Source organism: Chinchilla lanigera, unplaced genomic scaffold (assembly GCF_000276665.1).
Source record: "Chinchilla lanigera isolate Chin_1 unplaced genomic scaffold, ChiLan1.0 scaffold00198, whole genome shotgun sequence".
Lineage (NCBI taxonomy): Eukaryota > Metazoa > Chordata > Mammalia > Rodentia > Chinchillidae > Chinchilla > Chinchilla lanigera.
This window is the reverse complement of record NW_004955599.1, coordinates 623880-627882: the sequence shown is the minus strand read 5'-3', so window position 1 is coordinate 627882 and position 4003 is coordinate 623880.

The following is a 4003-nucleotide window of genomic DNA, read 5'->3' as shown; positions in this document are numbered from 1 at the left end:
AAAAAAAAAAAAAAAAAAAAAAAGCCTGGGGCTACAGCTCAGCGCAAAGGGCCTGGGTTCAATCCACAGTGCTAACCTCAGGCAGACCTCCCCAGCCTCAGCACAGCCAGCAGTGTCTGACCTGGGGGAGCGGGGACACGACACAGAGTCAGCGCTGGCTGAGGACCCTGCCCGGCCAGAAGGGACGTGAAGTACACAGCGCAGGGAGCCCTGGCGCCTGCCCTGTCCTCAACTGCGGCACAGAGCAGCCAGCGGCCACCCACGCTCCTCCTCCCGCCTGTGAGTCACCACGGTGCAGCCGCAGCTCCAGAGCACGCAGGGTGCCGCCCAGCGCTCGACCCAGACCCTGAACTCGGACTCGGGACCTGGGAAAAGGCTGACTCCATGGACCTGGCCCCAGAGGGGGTGGGAGTGGGGGGACTCACGCAGGGACAAGGCGGCGGGGGCCAGGCCCCTGCCTGCGGCCATCCACACTTGCCCGCCTCCTCCTCCACACTGCCACTGCCGAGCTGAGCCCTGAGCCCAGACAGAGGCCGCACCCCGCGTCAGGACCGCAGGGAATGCGCGCTCTCAGGGCACTCGCCAGCGCCCCCAGCCTGCAGCAGGAAAGACTTTGTAGGCCACAGGTGGCTAAAGTCAAACTTTAGCTCCTCAGCTCAGCTCAGCTCCTCCGTGCACGCGACGGCCGCCTGCACATCCAGTGGCCTCAGGAAGAAGCATGCCAAGCTCTCCACAGGGCAGGCTGCAGCGCAGACAGGACCCAGAGCCCCGTTGGAGGGCCCCTGCGTCCCAGGGCCCCAGGCAGGAGGGAGGCCCCCCGGCTGCAAAGCAGGGAGACGGAGAGGCAGGGACAGGAGTTGCTGGGGACAGCCGCAGGAGCAGGAGCACGGCTGCACCCAAACCCGACCAACAAAGGGGTGACGCCCAGCAGCCACGGGCCCTCACCCCGCAGAGAGCAGCTCTTCCCCCCTGCACCGAAGGCGGAGGAACTGAAACCCCACACCCAAACCCACACAGAGCTCGGGAACAGCCTTAGGGCCCAGCGTGCTCCACCGCCTGCCGCGGGGACAGAGGAAGGCACAGCCCAGCTGCAGGGGGACAGACAGACCCAGCACCCTCCACGCCCCACCGTGGGAGAAGCCACCCCAGCAGCCACACGGGAGCCCACGCACAGCACAGGACAGGAAGTCCACACGCGCACAGCCTGGCACACGGAGGAAGAGCACAGCACGGGGGGGAGCTCACTCCACGCACACCACACTCCACACACCACACAGTCCACACACACCACACTCCACGTTCCACACACTCCACGCATACTACACTCCACACACACCACGCTCCACATACCACACACATGTTCCACACACACCACGCTCCACACTCCACACACACACTCCACACACACCACGCTCCACACACACACTCCACACACACCACGCTCCACACTTCCACACACACCACGCTCCACACACCACACTCCACACACACCACACTCCAAATGTTCCACACACCCCACACACACCACATACTCCACACATACCACATACTCCACACACACCCACATACTCCACACACACCCACATACTCCACACACACCACGCTCCACACACACCACACTCCACACAAACCACACACCACACGCTCCACACACACCATCCTCCACACACAGCACACATGCTCCACGCTGACGAGGAGAAGTCACAGAGCACTGTGGAGCCAAGGGCCCTGCCACATCCGTGCCACAGCCTCATCCCTACCCAGCCAGGTAGAGATGGCGCCTCAGAGAAGGGAAACACAACGTGAGGTGACAGGACCTGGTGACAACTAAGCCTAACAGCAGGCAGGGGGCAGAGGACAGAAACACCGCAGGGGACTGTGTGAAGGGAGGGGTCCCCAGACGCACTGCACAGCAAGGGCTGGAGGGGCCCCAGGGTCAAGATCCGGAGCGTCCCCGAGTACCACTCCCCACCAGTTTCCTCAGGGGCCCCCAGGCCTAGGCAGGCACAGGACCCGCTGTGGACACAGCCACTGCCTCGAGCAGGACGGCCAGAGCACGGGCAGGAGACCTCGGGGGCAGCTCTCCCACAACCTGCGCCTCCAGGGGGACCCCACGCACGCAGCTGTGGGCGAGCACCGCGCTCAGTGCCCCGGGCAGAAGTGCACAGCAGTGTCCGAGGAACCCCATAAACCGCCTGCTGCCTCTGGACGGTCGGCACACCCACAGGAACATCTCTCACGACCAGGACTATGACCGTGGTCAGCGAGAGGCACAGGGAGCCCTAGAGAACACGCGAAGACGCCCTGGGAAACACTCAGACACGCACAGACCCAAACCCCGCTTCTGCCACGCAGACCACGCCGTGCTTTCGCCAGCCCACAGACCCACAGCAGGCGTGTCCCTGGGGCCTCCCGAGCCTGTCACCTGTCCTCCACCTCTCCACCCGGCCCAGCTCCCTCCTCAAGGCCCCATCAGGGTCTAACTTCGGGGAGGCAGGAAGAAGGCCTGCTGGTCCCCTGGCCCAGAGGGACTCCACCACCTGCCCCACTTGCGACAACCTGGCGACCTCTGGGCAGGGTCCAGCGGGAGGGCCCCATGCCTGGCCAGACAACAACGGCGGGGCCTCTCCAGAACTACGGGGACAGGGACTCCCCCTGCGTGGAGAGTGGACACAGCTTTGCCAGCCCTGGGGGTGAGCATAGCTGCGATTCCGCCGCCCTGTGTCCCACCTTGGCCTGGCTTGGAGAGGGCCACGCTTGCCCCCAGCGGCTAGGCCGCGCCAGTGCAGGAACCCAGGGGTCCCCCAGCCCAGCCAGGACAGCGCCAGGCTCTTCCCTCCCCCCAGCCTCCACCCTCCTGAACCTGGCTTTCCCAACTACCCCAGTGCTTGAGTGACCCCTCCACCCTCTGCAACCACCGGCCAGTTCCCAGGCCAAGCAGACAGCCACTGTCTGCCTCCAGCCCAGGGTGACCACGGAGACGACTCACACAAGCCCTGCAGGACACCCTCTCCCGGCAGTGCACGACCCTCACCCCAAGCACAGGTCGGGGCTCAGGAGGTGGCGGAGACTCCCGGCCACAGTCAGCCGCCCCTGAGACAGACGTGAAGGGACAAGCCCAAGACAGTAGCTCTCGCCGCACCCGTGGGATCTGGGCCAGCAGGCAGGGGGCTCCCTGGAGCCTTCCCGTGGCCCCACATTCCAGCGGGAGCGAGGGCTGCGAGGGGAGTCCAGAGGCTCGAAGAGCCCTGGAAGCTGGGTGCCAGGGGCCTCAGACGGTCCACTGCCCTGCCGCCCCCTCCAGCGAGCCCCCTCCTCAAACCTCTGCGTCGCCCACAGCGGCCGCCTGGAGCCGGACTCGCTCTCCCAGTCTGCCTATCTGTCCCCAGGCGGTTCCCAAGCTCTAAAGAAGGGGTGACCACACCCAGGCACACACGCCTCCCCACCCCTGCCTCTGCCCAACCTCACAAACCAGCTCCTCAGGCTCGGCCTGGCCGGCGTCCGCTCCTGCAGCGGAGCCTCCCTGGGACCCCGGGCTGGCCCCGGAGCCCCCGCCTCGCCCCTCGTGCCCCGACCTCGTGCCCCCCGCAGGGGCTGTCGCAGCTGCGGGGTCACCTCAAGGAGACTCCAGAGTACCCCAAGCGCGAATGTGACCTGGGGCCTCCCGTGTTCCCGTATCCCTGTGTCCAGCCTTCTGGGGTCAGAGCTTTGGGGGACCCAGGCACCCTGAGGTCCTCACCTCCCACCGCCCCAGATCCTCTGAGGCCTCCTCCAGCTCGCAGCTCACAGCTGGCTGGTGTCCCCTAGCCCAGGCTCCCACGCGCCCCAGTCTGCACGCGCTGCCACCAAAGACCCTCCTTCCTATGGTCCTGGGGGGAAGGAGCCACCCCTCGGTTGGGGACTAGAGGGACCACGCCCTGCGGGGACTTCCCTCCCGCCTCCTTCCGCGTGGGTGGGGACGGGGCCGCGCCGCGCCCCGAAACACACCAGCAGGGGCCCCGAG